The sequence below is a fragment of the Perognathus longimembris genome, chromosome 25, assembly GCF_023159225.1.
Source record: "Perognathus longimembris pacificus isolate PPM17 chromosome 25, ASM2315922v1, whole genome shotgun sequence".
In the NCBI taxonomy this organism is placed as follows: Eukaryota; Metazoa; Chordata; class Mammalia; order Rodentia; family Heteromyidae; genus Perognathus; species Perognathus longimembris.
In genome coordinates, this window is record NC_063185.1 from 3,776,380 (window position 1) to 3,797,540 (window position 21,161).

The 21,161-nt window shown below is 55.2% G+C and overlaps 1 protein-coding gene across 2 annotated transcripts in view; it reads left to right on the top strand.

Moving 5' to 3' along the window:
• Cplx2 (complexin 2) overlaps positions 1-21,161 on the top strand; it is a 48,273-nt gene that overhangs the window by 21,830 nt on the left and 5,282 nt on the right. The window contains exon 1 of one of the 2 annotated variants that reach the window (XM_048334280.1): positions 19,557-19,648. The exons of the other annotated variant lie outside the window; for it this stretch is intronic. The gene's annotated coding sequence lies outside the window, so the exon portion shown is untranslated. Of the gene's footprint in view, positions 1-19,556; positions 19,649-21,161 lie in introns of those variants that run through there. 2 annotated transcript variants of the gene reach the window in all.

Sequence of the window (21,161 nt, forward strand, 5' to 3'; positions counted from 1 at the left end):
ATTTGGGAAATACTTTTTTTTTATGCCCAAGCTGATTTCAGAACTGCCATCCTCCAGATCTCAGTCTCCTGAGTAACAAGGATTACAGGCATGAGCCACTGGTGCCTGTCTCCTTTACATGTGAAATAAGTAGATATGTGCTTCATTGGTGGAAGGGTGCAAATCTGCACAATCATCACAGAGTTGAGTTGAGAAAGCCCACACAAGCCACATTTCCCCAACACAAAGGTGTGCATTTGTTCTGAGCTGTGCAGCTGGGTGGAAAGGGTCTCGCCTCCTCTGTGTTAGCTCATTGTGGGACTGTGGAGTGCCATTGTGGCTGGACACAGGGAGAGCCCAGTGCATTGTGGGGATGCCAGGGGGAAAGGGGGGCATGGTCAGGAAACAAGGAGAATGTCTCGCACAAATAAGGAAGTGTCCATATGTATAGCATATGACTTGACGAAACGCTTTCTGTAGCACACTGGGCTCCAAGAGCCTCCTCTGGGCTGGGCGTTCAAGGGCCACCTCTGAGCTACCTAGCTGTCTGCCCATCCCCCATCGCAGAGAACACAGCACCTGGGAAGTGGGATCAGTGACAAGCCTCCCGCACAGCAGATGGTGAAGCTGGGAGTCACACTAAGGACCCTCCCAAAACTTGCCAGAGTGTTTCAAGATAGAGACAGTGAATCCATTGCCCTTCAATGCTCCATTTCTAGAAGCAAAGGCCTGGCAGGGGAAAGAGAGCCCTCCTGTCTCCTTATGTCCCCTCTAACAGCTTCTCAGCCTACACCCCAGCCCATGCAGGCCACGTACAGTTGCGCGCGCACACACACACACACACACACACACACACACACACACACACACACACACACACCAAAAATCCCTACAAAACTCATACACAGATACAGGCACTCAGATGTGAGACCCTGATTGTCAAACAGTCAGAAGTAAAATGGTGGCTCGAGAGGTAGAACACCAGCTGAGAGAGAGAGAGAGAGAGAGGAAAAAACTAAGAAACAGCACCTAGGCCCTGAGTTCAAGCCCCAGTACCAGCACAAAAAAAATAAAAATAAAAAGAAGGTATTGGGCCATGGTGGGAGTCCAGAGGTAGGTGACTATCCACAGCTCCACACATTCCTGTTCGATGGGATGGCACTCCAGTAACCAGGCAGTCTAAAGACTCTTCCTCCTGTCTCACCCATGGGGATCAAGTCATAAATCCAAGAGCTGACTGCCCGTAGGCTTTCCAGAGGATAGGTGTTCAGTGATGTCAATCAACCACCAAAGGGCGGGTCCATCATCCCACTTTCCAGAGGATAGGTGTTCAGTGATGTCAGTCAACCACCAATGGGCGGGTCAGCAGCCAGCAGCCTGCAGTGACCATTGACTGGTCCGACACCAGTAAGTCACCCTTCAGCTTTGCTCTCCATCTCCACCTTCCCTATTGCCCGGCAGGGGAATAATCAAACATGGCCATATCACTGAGATGTCTGGTCAGTGGATGGCGTCTCGGAACTATAGGCAGCAGCCTGGGATACACGCTGGAGTTACTCACACAAGAACACACACAATGGTAGAGACAGAGTAGAAGGCCATGTCCATATAAGTGTGCATGCACACACATGCTGGTATACAAATAGAAAGCCATGCCCACATAGTGCGCATGAGCACACTTTCATGGCCTACACTTACCATCACCCATGCCCTCATATGTGCGTGTGTGTGTGCGCACACACACTCACACACACACACACACACACACACACACACACACCTCCTCTCCTACTTACAGCTCTACAAAGATCAATTGTTCTTAGGCTAAAATCCACCATCTATACTGAGACCCTTGCACTGTCCCTGAGATTATTTTTTTGCTGGTGCTCTACCACTTGGGCCAAGCCTCCACTTCCAGCTTTTTGCTGGTTCATTGGTAATAGAGGCTCACAGACCTGTCCACCTGGGCACGGCTGTTGTCACCTCCAGCCTCGTTCCCTGATCTCTCCCCTCACCTCCCTGGCTTCTTCACCCCAGAGCCCCCAGCCCACTGGTGCAATTGTTCCTGCTCCTTCTCCCTCTCCCCTGTCACCCCACTGAGAGCTGTTTTCCTCTGAGCATTTATCACAGCCTGCCAGAATCCTGCTTTCTGTCGCTTAGGTGTTGTCTGTTGTCCCTTTGAGGCTAGGAGCCCATAAACGCCGGCATGTGGCTGGCACGGGTCCTCCAGGCCTGGCACTCTGCCCAGCGCAGAGTTAAGAGCGGGGGAGGGGGTGTTTAGAGCTAGGTGGACGAACTGAACCAGATCCCCACACTGTCAGCTAACAAAGACACAGCCACACCCAGGCCTCAGTCACCAGATGCCGCCTGGCCCTGTGCAGAGCTCCAGGGCTGCCGGAGAGGGGAGCCGCCGAGAGGGAACCTGGGCACCCACTGTGGCGGGGGCGGGGGGGAGGAAGCACACACACTGGAAGAGCTCCCCACCGCCTCTGTCCATCAGTCCCCTGCTCACATGGAGCTCAGCTGCTTCCTTCTTCAAGGCCTGACTTAAACCTGTCCCTTCCGAGGAGGGTTCCGGTGGTTCACATCATCCTAGGGACTCAGGAAGCTGAGATGGGAGAATCACTGCTGGGAGTGTGTCCCACGCAGGCAGTTCTGTGAGACTCTTCTCTCCATGTAACCACCCAAAAGCTGGAAGTGAAGGTTGTGGCTCAAGTGGTAGAGTGCCCAGCCCTGAGTGAAGAAAGCTAAAGGAAAGCATAAAGCCCTGTATTGAAGCCCCAGGACACACACACACACACACACACACACACACACACACACACACACACACACAGATACCCTCACTCCAGGCCACAAATCCCTCACTCCAGTGCCTGACCCCAGGACTCACCCGATCATCCTAGTGGTCAACAAAGCGACAGACGGTTGAGGGAGGAGACGGTGAGTCACCTCCCTCTTCTAACACTCAAGTTCTCATCTGCAGAATGACAACCGGGTAGGTGTGAAGATACCTGAGCAGCCTTCCAGCTCCCATAAGAAAGGATGGGGTTGTTGTTGTTGTTGTAGGGAATGGTGCACTTATTGAGTGCCTACTGTATACTCTGGGCACCTTTTTATTCCCGCAGCAAACTCATGATTCCAAAGGACAAAGAGACATGCCCGAGTCCCCCCTAGCGAGGAGTAGAGACCCAACTTCTCTTCCCTTCTCCTTTCCCATCTCTGGCTCCTTCCCAGGTCTGTAGGGCAGGCCTGCTGCTCAAACCTTTGCCATCAGGAACCTGGGCTGGCTTGAACCCCTGGGACAACCTCAAGGCAGCAGGGCTCATGGGCCCTGCTCCTCCCTGCCCCCAGCTCATCTCAGAGGTCCCCAGATGTGCCCAGGGACACCTGAAGCCCTGCTGTGCAGCTTCAGGCCAGTGCATTGACCTCTCTGAGCCTCAGCCTCCTCCCCTGTCACCCAGGGTAGGGAGGAGGAATACGCTTTCTACTTAGAAGGACGGCAAGGCGTCAGTCAGTGAGACTCTGAGGAGACACAGAGAGGCCAGGCCAGGCTCTGGATGGAGCCGGGGTGGGGGTGGGGGGTGGTAATAGAGGGGGATTGCAAGGAGCTTGGCCTGCACTGGCGAGGCCATTGGGGGACAGTCTGAGCGGAGAGGAGGGATGGGAGGGGTATTTTGGGAAGATTTTTCTGGCAAGGCAGGACAGGTTGAGTTGGAGGAGCTGTGTGTGGGGGCGTGTGAGCAGCTTCAATGCCTGGAAAATACTTGCAAAGGAGTCTCTCCCTCCCTCCTCCCCTCTTTCCCTCCTTCCTTCCCTCCCTCCCACCCTCCCTGAGCCTTGAGAGAAACAAGAAGGTGGGGGAGGGGGGGAATTTCATCAAAGGTCTCCTCTGACTCCCGGATGGCAGATGCAAGACCCCGGCCATATCCCCCACCCCCCCCCCCAGCATTCTCCCTGTGGATTGCCCCACCTGTCCCTTCATGTAAACTGGACCTGCTCCACCACCACGAAGCACTTTGTAAGCCACAGCCTCCGGCTCCGAGGAGCTGGGATTTCACAGAGGGAAGAGGCAGGATCCTGTTCTCCATGTGGACTGGCAGGTCCAATGGGGGGGGGGGAGGGGAGGGAGAGGGGCAAATGAGCATCCTGGCCCAGGGCAGGACTAGAGAAAATGGAAAGTCGAACAGAGAACAGCCAGCCCCTCCCCACCCTGCCTGGTACCGATAGATCGATCGATCGCAATGGAGCCCCAAGAGCCTCACTGGTCAGAGAGGAGCCATAGAGGCAAGGGGCATCAGGGGGGCTCTGCCTGGAGCCACCCCACCCCAATCCCGATGCCTTCCCTCTAGTCTCTACACTTGGAAGTGCCCACAGCCTTCTGACTGCCAAGGCTGGCACTGCTGCAGTCACTCAACAAACCACACAGGACACTTGCTTTGGGCCAGGCTGGCCAAAGACAGGGGGCCAAAAGAATGTTCCAACACTGCCCTTGCCCCTACCCAGCACCCCCCGCCCCACTGGCAGAAGAGCTTCTCGAGGGACAAGTGATGAGAAAACAGCTGGCTTGGAAGATGGGGGGACCAGCTCCCCCCAGCCCCAGTTGCTCACAGGAAGATCTAAGCAGGACAGAGTTTGCCCAGAGCAGACTCAGGGCCAGGATGGGATGGGGCCGAGACCCTGTCCCAGGTGCCCCTGAGTGAAATCTCGTGAGAATATGTAAATGAGCCAGGTGACAGGCAGGGAAGGGGAGAGTGGGTGAGACGCAGATGCAGAAGGAAGGAGGTGTCTGCTGGAACCTCCAAATCCGTCGTCATGACGGCGGGGGAGGGCAGGAGGAAGGGAGGGCCGGGGACACGAGGGGGCGGCAATGGCACCACGCAACACACAAAATACCTGTGTGCTGGGCATCGTGGCTCACACCGGTCACCCTAACTACTCAGGAGGCTGAGATCTAAGGATTGAGGGGTTCAAAGCCAGCCTGGGCTGGAAAGCCCATGAGACTCTCCTCTCCAGTGAATCAGGGAGAAGCCAGAAGTGGAGCTGTGGCTCGAGTGGTAGAGTGCCAGCATTGAGCCGTGTGTGTGCGTGTGTGCGTGTGTGCGTGTGTGTGTGTGTGTGTGTGTGTGTGTGTCTGCTAGTCCTGGGGCTTGAACTCATGGCCTGAGCTTTTTTTTTTTTTTGCTCAAGGCTGGCCAGGAATCCCCTTTTAGCCCCCTGCAGCTATTCTTGGGTGGCTTGTCAGCATGTAGCAGCACCGGTGGGTTGGGTGTCAGTGGTGCCGTGCTAGGCCAGAACCTTTGATGAATTGTCCTCTGGAAAGGGGGGGCGGTGACCTTGCAATCCAAACCCCAAGAAGTATGTGAGTTTTCATAGCGTCTGTTGACCACTGCACGAGGCCTGGGGGGGGGGGCGGGGGGGAGGGAACTACGTGTGTAGGCGTCGTCCTTGGGGAAGGGGTTTGTGGCCCAGGCAGAGCCCAACCCACTGTGTGGGGACAGTGCACTGGTACAAGGTGCACCCCAAGTTGGAAAGAGAAGCTGATGATGATGATGTTGGTGACTCACATAGTCTCGTTTTAAACAAATAGCTGGATCTAAAGATTTGGGGGAGGGGGCGATGTCAGACTCGGGGTGACAGACACCCACCCGATTTGAGGTTCTGGGGTTATAAAGTATCCTTGTGGGGCACCCGAGGGGTTGACACCCAGCTTTAAGCCCTGAAGGGAAGAGGCAGGTTCGAACTCTAGATTTTGAGCGCATCTGATAATAAAGGGTGTGGCCAGGAGACGGGGCGTGGTCACCACCAGCCGGGAGCAGATAGATGCAAGGATTGGGGTGCGGAGGGGGGGGGCTGGAATTTTCCAGATGAGCAGCAGCTGGGTCTGGTCATGAGAGTCATGCTGAGAAAGTCCTTGGCCACCAAGGTCAGGAATCCAGACACCGGCCAACACCCCAAGCCTTCCCCTCGTTCTCCCCCATTCTCTCGGCAGTTCTTCTTTAGTAGCAGACGGTTCTCCATCGCAGACACCCCAAGCTTCCTCATTCTCCCCAGTTCTCCCAACAGTTCTCCATCGCACACATCCTCTGAGAATCCTGGTCCACCATACACTTTTTTTTTTTTAATGCTGATCCTGAGATTTGAACTCAAGGCCTGGGTGCTGTCCCTGAGCTTCCGTGTTCAAGGTTAACGCTCCACCTCTTGAGCCACAGCTCCACTTCCAGCTTTATGGTGGTTCATTGGAGAGAAGAATCTCATGGTCGCTCTGGCTTAGGCTGGCTTTGAACCACGATCCTCAGAACTCAGCCTCCTGAGTCACCGGGATTACAGGCAACTGTCACCACATCCGGCTATCTTTAGGTTTGAGATGAGGAACTCCTAGGAAAGATACCTCTATGGTGGAGGAGGGAGGAGTCCTCCTTTCTCCTTGTTGGCATGTGCTCCGCTCCAATCTGCACTCACAAGCAGGTAAGCAGGTAGCTGGGAGACAGGTAGGTATGCTGAGATAGAGACATTGAGGCTCGGGCCACAGCTTGACCTCCTGTGCAGTGGGTCCTCAGAGACCTGCATGGCTGCAGACACACCCTCCATCTCCTCCAGCTCCCCAGCCCCCGCCTGCCCTGTGCCTGCTGCAGGGGGTCCCCCCCCCCACAGGCAAATGGAGCCCTGAGACCCAGGTGGGCGTTTTTCACCCTTCAGAGCTGGTGATCCTTCGAGCCAAAGGCAGAGCTGTCCTCGGCTCCCCTGGGGGCCCTGGGCTCCAGATGTCTGCATCTGGCATCAGGGACGCTTGGGGCCTGGCTGCGTCTCAAGATCTGTGGGCCGCGGGAGAAGAGGCAGATGTATTTTGACAAGAACCCACCATTTCTGCACACACTGAGTCAAAATAAGCCCTTTTTCCCCTTGGGCAGCCCCTGGGACAGGCTATTTCTGCACAAAGAGGGGTGAAGCATTAGCAACTCCAGCTAAAAACGGAAGCTGGCTCACAGCTGGATCAAGGCACAACCCCATGCCACCCCTGGGAACCCCCGAAGTGTCTGACCTGGGGCTCCCTCTCCTCCACTCCCCTGGGGGTCAGCCCCAGCCCAGGACCCAGGGAATGAAAGGTTATAAGGGCAATCCTCACCTCGGTGATAGCCAGGCACTGTGGCTCACACCTGTAATCCAAGCTACTCAGGAGGCTGAGCTATAAGGATCTCAGTTCAAAGCCAGCCTGGGCAGGAAAGTTCATGAGATCTCCAATGAACCACCAAAAAAGCCAGAAGTAGGGCTGTGGTTCAAGTGGCAGAGTCAGCGCCCAGGCCCTGAGTTCAACCCCAGGACCAGTGCACACGTGTGTGCGCACACACACATGCACACACATGTGCACACACACACACAAACTTCTCAGCAACATTAGGTGATGTAGCAGCTGCTGAGCCCATTGTGAAGATGAGCAAACAGGTGCAAGAGAGAAACAGATCCTGAAGAGGGGAGAAGAGGGGAGATTTGAACCTGTGTTTCTTGTGCTGTCTGGGGGGGAAATGGAGACTGAACAGAGGAAACCAAATAGAAGCCCAGCTGGATCTGCTTTAATTACCACCAAGGACAGATCCTGCAGCCAGGGGCCTCGAACCAGCTCTAATAGAAAAGATATGGGTATAGTTTTTCTTTTTCCCTTCCTTCCTTCCTTCCTTCCTTCCATCCTTCCATCCTTCTTTTCTTCCTTCCTTCTTTCTTTCCTTCTTTCCTTCCTTTCTTTCTTCCTTCTTTCCTTCCTTCCTTCCTATGGAAATACCATTTGAAAAGAAGATTTTTGTTTTGCAGACCTGGTCTCTAACTGTCCTCCTCCCTCCCTAGCAGTCATATATCAGGGAGATCATGCCCCTTTGTTCTCTGTGTTCTAGGCTTGTCTCGCTCAACATTATTTGTTCAAGTTCCAACCATTTCCCTGCAAATACCAATATTTTATCATTTCTAATTGCTATGTAGTATTCCATTGTGTATAGGTACCACATTTTTTGGATCCATTCATTTGTAGGGGGGCATCTGGGTTGTTTCCATATTTTGGCTATTGTGAATTGTGCCGCAATAAACATGGATGTGCAGATGTCTTTTTGATATCCTGAGACCTGTTGTTCAAGATAGATGCCTAGAGTTTTCTCTCCTCTTGGTGATACTGGGGTTTGAACTCAGGGCCTCTCATTTGCTAGGCTGGTATGATGTTATTGAGTCGTACCTCCAGCCTGTTTGTCTGTGTCTGTGTGTGTGTGAATGTATGCGTGCACACCCCAGGACTGGGGATTCTCTCCGAGCCTTGCACTCTTGCTTAGCTTTTTCCACTCAAAGTTGGTGCTCTGCCACTTGAGTCATACCTCTATTTCTAGCTTTTGGGTGGCTCATTGGAGATAAGAGTCTGACCGAGTTTTCTGCCCGGGCTGGCTTTGTACCGTGATCCTCAGATCTCAGCCTCCTGAGTAGTGGGGATTGTGGGTATGAGCCACTGTTCCCCCAGGCTTTGCTGGTGGCGTTTGGGATAAAGCCCCGTTCTTGCCCGGGCACGTGCCTGAGCCGTGACCGGCCAGCTCAAGGCTTTCAAGTCATGGCGTCGCCCTGTTGTGTGGCCTTTCCTGCCTGGGCTATCTAGAGCCTCATCCTTGCAAACAGCCAGGATTGCAGGCAGGTGCTACCAGCACTGGGCTCTCTGGTTATAATTTTCTGAACAGCTCTTGAAATAGGCATTGCGTGAGCTAACAAACCACACACCCCCTACACACACACACACACACACACTTTGGACTGCAAGTGAAGGCACACTGGGCACACGGTCCTTATTTGTGAGTTCTCCTTCGCTGCGTGCACTTCAGCTGTGTCCACGGGAAGGTCCTTCATGCCTCTGTCAGCTCCCGGCTTTCCATGAACCAGCGGGCTAGCCTCGGACTTGAGGGAGTGGCTCTCAGGCCTGACAAAAGCACAGGATTTCCTTCCCACGGTGTCCCGCGCGTCCTTCTGTGCTGAGCACGGCCAGCAGCGCTGGCTGGCTTTGAAGTGGCCCTCTGAGTCTCCTTCTTTAAATAAACACGACACAGGAGTTTATTTTTGCAAGTGAGTGAAATCCAAGAGAGAAACGTTAGAGCCGGTCTGGCATCGCACACACGACGTGACAGAACGCACGAGGTGCTACTCCAGCCCGTAGGCCTGGGGACAAACCCTGCTGTCACCTCTGTCTCCCGGCCTTGGCAGGGAACATCACAGACACCACCAGACAACAGCCACAAGGGCTCCTGGCAAATGTCCTCACGGGCCCCCTCGCGCCCAGGCAAGGCCCAGGGCCAGCACGGCGCTGTGTGTCCTTTGCACATTTCCTGCCCTATCTGTGCCTCTTCTCTTCCGCCTCCTTCAGCCAGGCACGGTGGCTGTAGACATTGGGGACCACAGCCCTGCATTTGGGGATGAGGTCGCCGTGGCACCTCGGGTCACCCAGCTAAGAGAATGCAAAGGATGGCCGACTCTAGGCCTTCCATGTCAGCCATTTGAGCCTCTGCCTGGCGATTCTCTTAGCTAGGTGCAGAGCTTCCCAGTGGCAGCTTGCTAAATAATCATGGTGATAAGAACAACAACAACAAAGGCAACTTGCTAAATAACAACGGTAATAATAATAATGGCAGCTGGCTACATAATCGTGGCGGCTTGTTAAATACTAATTATAACAATAATAATAATGGCAACTGGCTACATGATCATAGCAATCACGGCAGTTTGCTCAGTAATAATGATAACTATCATAATGGCAGCTTGCTAAATAATCATGGTAATAAATAATAACCATAACAGTAATAATAATCTAGCAAGTGAGGGAAAGAGAATTGAGAACCAGGGGCCCTGGTGGATTGGATCTGTTCTCTTAAATCCTCGCAGTATGGCCATCCACATTCCAGAAAGATCCAGGCCTCTCCTGAGAGCTGCCGAGGGCACAGGCGGCCCTGACCCCACACTTCCAGCCCCCCCCCAACAAGCCAAGCCCGCTCCTCTGCTGTCACCCACATCCCAACCCCAGGCTGGATTGTGATGGGCTGCTGTTTAGTTCCAGCCGTCTGTGTACCTAGGCCTGAGTGTCTCCCTCCAGCGAGCCATGCACCTGTGAGATCAACTGGTCCAGAGTCACACAGCAAAGACCTGGCTGAGCCCAACCAGAGCCCCTGTGATGCCCTGAGGAGAAAAACTCTAAGGAATAGCAGGAGGGGAGAGGTGGGAGGAGCTTGCACCAGCAGCTCACACTGGCTGAGATCTGAGGATCCAGGCTCAAAGCCAGTCTGGGCAGGAAAGTCTGTGAGACTCCTATCTCCAGTGAACCACCAGTAAAGCTGGAAAGGGAGCTGTGGCTCAAGTGGTAGAGTGCTAGCCTGGGGACAGTGCCCAGGCCCTGAGTTCAAGCCCCAGGACCAGCACACACACGAAAGAAAGAAAGAAAGAAAGAAAGAAAGAAAGAAAGAAAGAAAGAAAGAAAGAAAGAAAGAAAGAAAGAAAGAAAGAAAGAAAGAAAGAAATTATGCAATCCACCCATACTTTGAAAGTCACCTTGGGAAAGACTATGCAGCCAAGAATAAGGTCTTTCAACTGCATCAAACACAAAAGAGGTGAGAGAAAGGGCGGGCCAGATGCTTGATTCTGGGCGCCATGGGAGAACTCTGCCCCAGACAGGAGAAACAAACGTGAGGCTGCCGCCTCTCAGCCTCCTCCTCCAAGGACCTTCTGGAAAATTCCTGCGCCCAGAACAACTTCAGGACTAGGGGCCAGAGATGAGCAATACACACCCAGGAACATGGATGCCCCTTGTGGGTGAAAATGACCCAGACACTTTGGGTGTGGGTGTAGTTGTGGGGGAGGGGGGCTCTGAACCTGAGTCTGGGGATAAGAAACCCCTCCCCCTCCCCCCACCCACAGTCCTGGGACTGTACCCCTGGGGTGGTGGGCCAGAAGGGGAAGAGCCCAGAGTCTCACCAGCTCCCACAAAGGATTGAATGAAGACACACACAGAGAAAAACAATGTGGCCAAGTTAGAAGAGAGAGGGAGGGAGGGAGGGAGGGAGGGAGGGAGGGAGGGAGGGAGGGAGGGAGGGAGGGAGGGAGGGAGGGAGGGAGGGAGGGAGGGAGGGAGGGAGGGACAGACGGACAGACAGACAGACAGACAGACAGACACAGAGGGGGGGAGAGCAACACAGAGACACAGAGAGAGATAGAGAGAGAAACAGAGACAGACACAGACACAGAGAGACACACAGACACAAAGAGACAACACAGAGAGGGGAGAGAGACTGAGAAGGAGATACAGAGAGAGACAGAGATGGAGTAGCTAGAAACAGAGACAAAGACACAGAAACAGAGACCAAGAGACAGAAACAGAGACACAGACACATAGAGACAGACAGAGACACGGGGAGAGGGACTGAAATAGAAACAGAGAGGCAGAAAGAGAAATATCAAGACAGAGAAAAAAGAGAGACACGGATACAGACAGAGAAAAGAGACCGAGCAGAGAGAGACAGAGGGACAGAGAGAAAGAGAGAGAGCAGGTCCAACCAAGCTAGATGGCTGGAAGCCAGCTCCTGGTGAAGGAACTTCTGTTTCTCGCATTTGGGGAGTGGGGCTGGCTTTGAATCGTGAATCCTCAGATCCCCACTTCCTGAGAAGCAGGGTGACAGGCGTGAGCTATGGCACCTTCTCAGAGCAGGTTGCTTAGCTAGGGAGTTCTCTAAGCAAAATGAAGCCCTGTGAGATGTGGAAAACCGCGGCGATGATCTAAGACCTGCGGAGGGGAGGGAGGGTGAAGGCCCAGGCCGGAGGCTGGGGGGAATGGATCAAAGTAAGCCCCACCCCACCCCCCTCACCCCCATCACCCAGGGCCCAGGGGGGCATAAAGTGGCCCTGGGAAGTCAGACACACACACACACACACACACACACACACACACACACACGCACGCACGCACATACAAATGTCATTTATATAACTATGACCATCGGGAAATGCAGACGAGATCACTCACAAAGAGGGTTCTGGAAGGTTCCTGAGCGACATTACCGAGGACTCCAGAGGGACCAGTGCAGGGGAGTCATGACATGTCCCTTGTTCGTTTATTCGTCAGCTGCTTCCTGAGGGCCCCGACAAGTCTGAACCCCAAGACTCAACGCAGTCTCTTTCTGTCACAATGCTGTCTCCTTTAAACACTGCCCTGTCCCTGTGTGTGTCGGTTTCTAATGGGGTCCAGTTCACTGTTCCTTAGCTGTGTCACTCAAGGCTGGTGCTCTACCACTTGAGCCATACCTCCCCTTCTGGCTTTTTGGCTGGTTCATTGGAAATAAGAGTCTCCTGGACTTTCTTCCCAGGCTGGCTTTGAACTGTGATCCTTAGATCTCAGCCTCCCAAGTAGCCGGCTCTACCCTGATGGGTTCTCCCAAAGCTGATGCTTTACGGGGATGGGTAGGTGCTGGGTGCTCATTCACCCAGAGTGAGGCCACACCATTTGCAGTTGAGAAAACCCAGCACCAGTGGCTCACACCTGTCATCCCAGCTACTCAGGAGACTGAGATCTGAGGATCACGGCTCAAAGCCAGCCTGGGCAGGAAAATCTATGAGACTCTGATCTCCAATGAAACACCAGAAAACCAGAAGTGGATCAAAGTGGTAGAGCGCTGGCCTTGAACAATAAAGCTCAGGGACAGCACCAAAGCCCTGAGATCAAGTCCCATGAACAGGAAAGAAGGAACAAGGAGGAAGGAAGGAAAGAAAAAAGGAAGGAAGGAAGGAAGGAAGGAAGGAAGGAAGGAAGGAAGGAAAAAATAAATAAACTACCACTGAAACAGGAATGGCGGGGGGAGTCACCCAGTGGAGTAAAATGAACTGAGGCTGGCCACGCAGAGAATTTCTCACCCCAAATCCAGAGTCCTGGGGTCCTCACCTAAACATTCATTTTTTTAATTCTCTTTAGACTCAAACACCCAACCCCATTAAACACCAGCCTATGGCAAGACCCATATTCAAGATGTCCTATCAGAGTCCCCCAAACACAGACCACTTGTTTTGAAGCCACAGACACAAGCTCAGCTTCCAGAATCTTCCTCCAGCCCCGCTGGAGACAGGGCTGCCTGGAGAGACACAGCCAGCCACAAATCGTAATGTTAAAGCTCCTGGGCTGGGCTGTCCGGAAGAAAGCGCTTACCCTGTCTGAGTCCAAACACTCCTGACTGAAGACGAGGGGAGGAAGGCGAGGGAGGGGATTAAAGCAGATAAAGATGGTGAATCAGCCACCCCCAGTGAGAAGCTCAGCAGAGGAAGGCTCCTTCCTCCTTGCCAAGCTCCTCCCTGGCTTCTCCAACCTCTGCTTGCCAAATACAAGCCAGGGCTGGTTTGATTTTGTTCCCCTGCCAGAGACAAACGACTAGAGGGGTGAGTGGCAGCAAGCAGACCTTTTGAGATGGGAGGCTGGAAAATTCCTCCACGTCTCCAACCTGAAGCTTGAGCCTTCCCACCCTCCTATTTCCTTGCGTGCCAGAGTGCATGGGAGAAAGCCAAAACACACAGAGGGGAAGCTGGGGGGGAGGGGCGGGGGTTAAAGGTGTCCTCTACTTTCCTCGAAGCTTCCAGGTCTTTCTCATTCCAACTCTAACTCCAGGAAATGACAAGGCTGAGTCATTTGATCAAGGAGGTCAGAAAATACTGGGCATGGCAGCTCACGCTTGTAATCCCGGCTACCCATGAGGCAAAGATGAGGAGGCTCTCCCATGGAGACCAGCCCAGGCAAAAATTTAGTGAGACCTCTCCCTCAAAATAAATAAAGAAATAAAGCTGAGCACGGTGGTGTGCACCTGTAATCTCATCTACAGACGAGGTGTAAGGAGAGGAGCCTGGTGGTCTAAGAAAGGGGGGTAGGGAATAAACTGGGCGCCACTGGCTCATGCTTATCATCCTAGCTACTCAGGAGGCTGAGATCTGAGGATCACGGTTCAAAGCCAGCCCAGGCAGAACAAGTCCAAGAGACTTTTATCTCTAATGAACCACCAACAACCTGGAAGTGGAGCTGTGACTCAAGTGGTAGCGCAGCATTTTGAGTACAAAAGCTCAGGGCAGGCTTGCCTAGAATTTAGAATTTAAATGAACTTTATGTGTGACCCTGAGAAAGTTCCTGCCCTTTCTGGGCTCTTTCTCCATCTGTGCTAAGTGAACCAAATGGTATGCTTTGAATTACTGGTGTGTCTGTGCATGTGTTTGTGTGTGTGTGTGTATCTGTGTCTGTGTCTGTGTGTCTGTGTGTGGTTTCTTCCACTCAAGGCTGGCACCCTACCACTTGAGCCATACCTCCACTCCCATCTTTTTGCTAGTTAATTAGAAATCTCTCATATTTGTCTGCCCGGGGTTGGCCTCGAACCTCAATTCTTAGATCTCAGTCTCCTGAGGAGCTAGGATGACAGGCAGGAACTCAAGCCCCTGGCTTATTGCTTTCCCTTCCCCCCAAAGTTATGTCTATCCCCCCCCATCTCTCCTCCATCACAACATTCTGTCACCCCTCAACACCATCTCTCTCTTTCTCTTTCTCTCTCTCTCTTTCATTTCCTTGACTAGAGAGAGTCCCTCTGAGCTTGTTAAACAGCTTATTAGCTTGGTCCTACTTCCCAGTCTCCCTGCTTTAATGAAACGACAATCATTTCCTCTGGCTTTCACTTCATCGGGGAACAGATCTGTCTTGTAGGCACTCTTGCCCTGGCCCTGAATGGGAAGCGAGAGCCATTTCCTGCCCGGGGCTGTGTGCGGGCCGCCCCTGCCCGCCGCCTCTACACCAACCAGAAAGGGCCATCCATCTTCTTCAGTTCAGGCGACACAGCAAGCGCAGCCTTCAGGGGACAGAGAAAGGCCTTCGAGCCACCCAGAGCGGGGCAGCTGGAGATGAATGTTCCTCCTGGAACCAGAGCGGACTCCCACTCCAGGCACCGAGGTCGACAGAATCTAAGATCCCAAAGTCATGTTTAGAGGAGACCACACATCTATTAAATCCTAAAACATACCAGGCCTGGGTGGCATACACCTGTCATCCTAGCTACTCAGGAGGCTAAGATCTGAGGATCATGGTTCAAAGCCAGCCTGAGGAAGGAAAATCCATGAGACTTTTATCTCTCATGAACACACACACACACACACACACACACACACACACACAAAGTGGAGCTGTTGAGAAAAGCTCAGGGACAACACCCAGATCCTGAGTTCAAGTCGCAGGACTGGCACTATATAAATACATAAATAGTGACATGCCCTCTCCCCTCCTTCCCTGGCCCCTGAGCTATTCTTGCTTCATACCCAGTCATCCCACCACACACACACACAATAGCATTCATGTATTCTACTTAGTTCAAGGACCATCTCGCTGGCTGGCTCTGGGGGAAGGATCTGCTACATGTCCCAGGAGGCCTATGGCAACAGGACCCCCACTCACTAGGACAAAGGGGAGGAGGTGGGGAGGAGGGAAAGAGAAGGAGGAGGAGGAGGAGGAGAAGGAGGAGGAGGAGGAGGAGGAGGAGGAGGAGGAGGAGGAGGAGGGAGAGGAGGGAAGGAGGGAGGATGGGAGGAGGAGGATGAGGGGAGGGGAGGAAGAGGAAAAGGAGGATGGAAGGAGGAGAGGAGGGAGAGGAGGAGGGGAAGAGGAGGAGGAAGGGGGAGGAGGAGGAGGAGGAGGAGGAGGAGGCAGCTGGCCCAGAGCCCACCTTCCACCCCCACAGCTCTGTTCAAACTTGGCAGCAAGCCAGCCCCTTCTCTGCCCCTCCAGGCACAAGCTAGAATGGCAGCAGACCGAGTCATCACTGGCTTTCTGTCCCCAGCACACTGGCTGAGGTCAGGAGCCAGCCAGCCAAGCCCTAGAGCAGAGGCGGCAGCAGGCAGTTCTCTGGGCTACAGGATGGCAGGGGAGGGGAGACATGGCTGACCTGTAGCTTAGGTGCCCTCTGCCAGCTGCCCCCACTCCTGGCCACGTTTGCAGCCTGTGGCAGCTGCCACTCCCCCACACTCTGTACCTCCATCCTCACTGAAGTGCCAACGCCAGCTCGCTTAATTGGCTTCCTAATGAACACCCAAGGCAAAGACACAGGCTCCAATGGATCTCTTCAAAATCTGGCCTCGTGCCCCCTGCTCCCGGAGCTCATAAATAAAAGGGAGAATCTAGCCCGGTGCCGGTGGCTCATGCCTGAAATCCTAGCACCTCAAGAGACTGAGATCTGAGGATCCAAGTTCAAAGGCAGCCTGAACAGGAAAGTCCAGGAGACTATTATCTGCAATGAACCAGCAAAAGCCAAAAGTGGTGGTGTGTGTGGCTCAAGTGGTAGAGCACTAGCCTGGAACAAAAAAAAGAAAAGCTCAGGGAAGGAGGACAGGCTCTCAGTTCACACACACACACACACACACACACACACACACACACAGAGTGGAATCTAGCAACTGGTAGAAGGAAACACCTTAACTCCATTCGCAGCAGTTTGGAGGTGAAGAATCTTAGGTGCTCTCTCTAGAACCGAATCTGCACAACAGGAGAACTCTGGAGATGCACAAGTGTGCACGTGTGTGCGTGTGTGCATGTGTCAGAGAAACAGGGATGACTCTAAAACGTCAATAGAAATTTTACATATATATGACTGGAACCCTGCCTCTGCCCAAGACTATCCCTCTCTCCATTGAAAGTGCTCCATCTTGAAAATCAGGGCTTGGGTGAATTAAATGGGAAAGAGTAACGTATTAGAAACAAAAAGCAAAACCCACAAGAGCTAGCCCCCCACCGAAGCTCAGAGGGTGGCTAGGATTCATAGTGTCATCATGATGAGATGTTTGATAACTGGACCCAACTTTGTCCAGTAATTTGTTGGAGTATTTGAAGCCTGGGGCCTGGGGCTCACACCCCTGCCATCCTCGCTACTCAGGAGGCTGAGATCTGGGGGTGAAGGTTCAAAGCCAGCACCAGGGACAAGCAAATCTGACAGACTTTTAATTACCCAACAGAACAAAGCAAAAGAGGTTCACAGGTACAGCACCAGCCTTGAGTGGGGAGGGAAAAAAAAATGAAAGGACAGCTCCCAGGCCCTGAGTTCAAGCCTCAAGACCGGCACCAAAAAAAGGAAGGCAGGCAGGCGGGCGGACAGGCGGGCTCTTGTCTTTGCACCTCCTCTGCCAGTCACCAACCTGAATGTTAGAATTCTAAATTAGGCAAGATTCGCCAAACTTCATCTCTCCCTCCCCACCCAGGAAGCCATCGTCCTCTGCTCCTCCAGCCTTTGCAGACCCCCCCAAACCCTCTGCTCCTGCTAACCCATCCCCATCCCCACCCCCAAGAGGTGGGGAGCACAGGAAAAGGAAAACGTGGAGCCCAGAACTGAGCCGAGAATTTTTTATTTTATTTTTTTTCTGAAGTCGAATCTGGTTTTTTAACCCAGCCCGGCCCACATCACGGCCCAAAGCCTTGCCAACTATGGAAAAACCCCAATGGTGGCCAAGCTGATGTTTGCCAGTTCTGTTGAAGAAGTAGAGGACTAGGAGGGGGAGGGGAGGACCAGGAGGGGGGCTCCTGAAGGGACAGTATCAGATCTCTCTGCCCCCCCCCCAGCAAAGATCCATTGAGTGGATCTCTGCCCCCCACCCACAATCCACTGTAGAATTTACCCTAGCAAATAGAGAAGCAGAGTACCACGTGGACCAGTCACACAATATTGAACCCGCTCTAAAGAAAGGCTCTTCACTGCAGAGCTACCAGTCCAAACCCAAACAGGAAAACACACTAGAGGCTCCCGCCTGGAAGCTTAGCCACTCAGGAAGGCTGTGAGATCAGAGGATGGTGGTTCAAAGCCAGCCTGGGGGAAGAAAATCCAAGAGTCTCTTATCCCCAATTAACCAATAGAAAAAAAAAATTTTTTTTTGATAAAACAGAAGTGGCACTGTGGATCAAAGTGGTAGAGCGGCCAGCCTTGAGCAAAAGAGCTCAGCAAAAGAGCACCCAGGCCCGGAGTTCAAACCCCACAACCGACCAAAAAAGAAAAAAAAAATCATAAAGTAAATCAAAATAGAATGAAATTGAATTAAATGAAATAAATAATTAAATAATGACTGAAATAAAATGGCGCAAAAAATTGAAGCCAAAACAAAGTAACATCACTATATCTATATCTATCTATCTATCTATCTATGTGAATCCAAATAAAGAATAAAGTAACAGTAACACAGATGACCTGCACAAAGTGTTTTGGAAGCCAAGAGGAGTAGACCTGCAAGTGGGTACCCGATGGGTACTCTGCTACATGGGTACTCCATGGAGAGGGTCCTGATCTTGCCCATTGCCACAAAGCCCCACCTGTCCCATCCTGGTCCCCGTCATCCCCCCTGCCCCCCAACCCCAACCGGGCTCTGTCCTAGCCCGGCCTACTCAGGTCTCTCAAAGGCCTTGGGGAGTAGCCCCTCCTCTCCCGGGCCATTTTCCTAGACATGGATCTGGATTCAATGAAGCCATGGAGAGCTGATAGACAGCAGGCAGGAGGGAGGATGGAGGACAGAGGCCCATCAGGAGCCGTGAGCCTGAGGGGGGAGGAAGGGGGGAGGCAGGAAGGGGACGGTGGTGGCCTCTGCCACCCTGCCTCCTGGAAGTCCCCTTTGCTTCCCTGGTTACAGCAGGGAAAGAAGAGCCTTCTAGAATTTAAACACAACAGCCAGTCTTTTCTTCTCGGGATAACAGATCCGGAGGCGTATTTCTGAGCGACTACCCCATAGCCCCTCTGGGTCCAGAGTGGGGGGGGGGGGGGTCCCTGGCCCCGTGGTGGGCCGTGTGTGCGTGTGCGCATGTGCGCCAGTACTGGGGTTTGAACCCAGGGCCTCGTGTTCCCACTTGGCTAGCCGGCTGGAGGCTCAGACCCTACCACCCAGACCGGGCATGGGCGCCCCTTCTCCGGCTCTTCCGGGACAGGGCAGGCTCACTGCAGGGACTGGGGGGTCTGAGGGGGTGGGGGAACCGCGCATGGGCGCCTCTTCCTCCAATCTTCCTGGCTGGGCGGGGGGGGGGGGGGGGGAGTCTCCCCGGGGAGGTAGGGCATGGCACAAGCAGGGCCCCCATTCTGCCTGGGGGAACCCCGAAGGCGTCCCCAAGGAGGTGGGTGACCTTTTAAGTTTCATCCCCCACCCCTGCCCAACCCCCCCCCCAGCCTGCGAGCTGGGGTCCCTGGAGCGGTGGCCGCGGGGAGATGGGGGTGCAGTGGGGAGGGGGCGCAGGGAGAGGGAGCTGCAGGGAAGGGGGGTGCAAGGAGAGGGGGCGGAGAGAAACAAGGAGAATGGGAGGGATGGGGGAGAGAAGAGAAAGGGGGAGAGAGGAAGGGAGGAGGAGGAGAGAGAGAGAGAGAGAGAGAGAGAGCGGGAGGGAAGGAGGGAGGGAGGGAGGGAGGGAGAGAGAGAGAGAGGGAGAGAGGTTTGAATTTCCCATCCGGAGCTGGGCCGGGCGCGGGCCGAGGGTCGTGATTGGAGGACGGGCTCCGTGCAGCCGCCTGCGGCCCCGGCCCCCCGCCGCCCGCCCGCCCGCCCGAGAGTCGAGGCGGCGGCCGGCGCCGGAGCCGCTCGGGATCCGCGCAGGAGCCGCCCGCGGGGCCCGCAGAGCCGGAGCCGGAGGCGGGGGCGCCAGGTCGGTGCGGGCCGGGCGGGAGGCCGCGGGGCGCGGGGCCGGGCGGACGAGGCGCCGGGGACCCCGGGCCGGGGCGCGCCCCTCGCAGACGCGGGGACCCCGGGCGCGGGGTCGGGGCGCCCCGAGTGCGGTGGGGCCGTCGACCAACCCCAGGGCGGGGATCCCGAACCCCCGATTCCCCCACCCCGACCCCCGGGGCCGGAGGCGGGGCGTCAGGGGCGGAGGTCCGTTCTGTCGGTCCGTCCAGGACTGTCCGTCTGTCTGTCCATCCCGCCCCGCGCGCCGGCTCCGGGGGGTCGTCGGGGCCCCGCCCGCCCCGCACGGCGAAGTTTGAGACCCGCCGGGGCAGGGGTCGCCCGGGGCCGGGGCTGCGGCGGAGTCGGGGCGCCTGGGGGTGGGGGCTCCCCGAGGTCCGTGCGCCGGGGGGGGGGATGGGGGCTCCCCGGGGTCCGGGCGCCGGGGGTGGGGGCTCCCCGGGGTCGGAGCGCCAGGACTCCCCGTCCTCCTCCACCTCCTCCTGTCAAGGGCTGTGGCGGGGGGGAGGGGGCTAGGAGGGGAGGGAGGACGGGCTAGGGAGGGGCAGGGGGAGGGGGGCAGGGGGAGGGCCCCCACCGCACCCCGTCTCCCCGAGTCCCCTGGACTTGAGTTGCAGCCGGGACTTGAGTCATAAACACCACGGAAGGAGAGGCGAGCCCGGCCCGCAAGGACGAAGCGAGGGGGGGCGCGCACCGGTCCAACGGAGGAGGCGGTGGGGGAGGGCGAAGTGGGGGGGCGCTGCTCCCCCAGACCCACCCGGGGATCCTGAGCCCCCCGGCCACGCCGGGGAGAGCAGAGTGAGCTCACTTGTCCTGGGTTCCAGGATAGAGTGCTGTAGGCTGGGGACCTGGGGGTGCCGGCGCCCCCTCCCTCCCTTCCCCCTTCCTCCCCCAACTCCCCCCTCCCGCCCGCCAGAGCCTCCCAGCGCCTGCCAGGCGGGCCCCACCTCCGGGCCAAGCCCCCCCCACCTGCCTGCACACGAACCCGCACACGCACACACACACGACTGCACACAAGAGTGCACGCATGTCTGCCCCACACTCATGCACAAGACCCTGCACATGAGTCCCTCGCCTGCACGCACACACCTGCCCAGGAGCCCCCCCCCATGCCTGCATACACACACCTCCACACACACCCCAGCAGGCCCAGAGCAACACTGCAGGACAGAGGCCCCCGGGTCACCCCCAAAAGCCTCTACACTATGCAGAGGGTCTTCAGTGTGGTGGGGTGCAGGCTGGAGGGGGCACGCCAGGGAGAGGTGGGGGTGTGGGCTGGAGCGAGGAGCCTGTGCCAGCCTAGGAGGAGGGGCTGTGAAGAGGGAGGCACCCTGACACCCGGGCAAGAGTGGAAATGGACACCGCTGCTGGGGTTGGCACCACCGCCTCGGCTGACTGTGCGTGTGACCGGTGTGCATTGAGCACCTACTATGCTCCAGGCTGGCTGAGCCTCCACGGTGCATCATCTCCACGCTCCC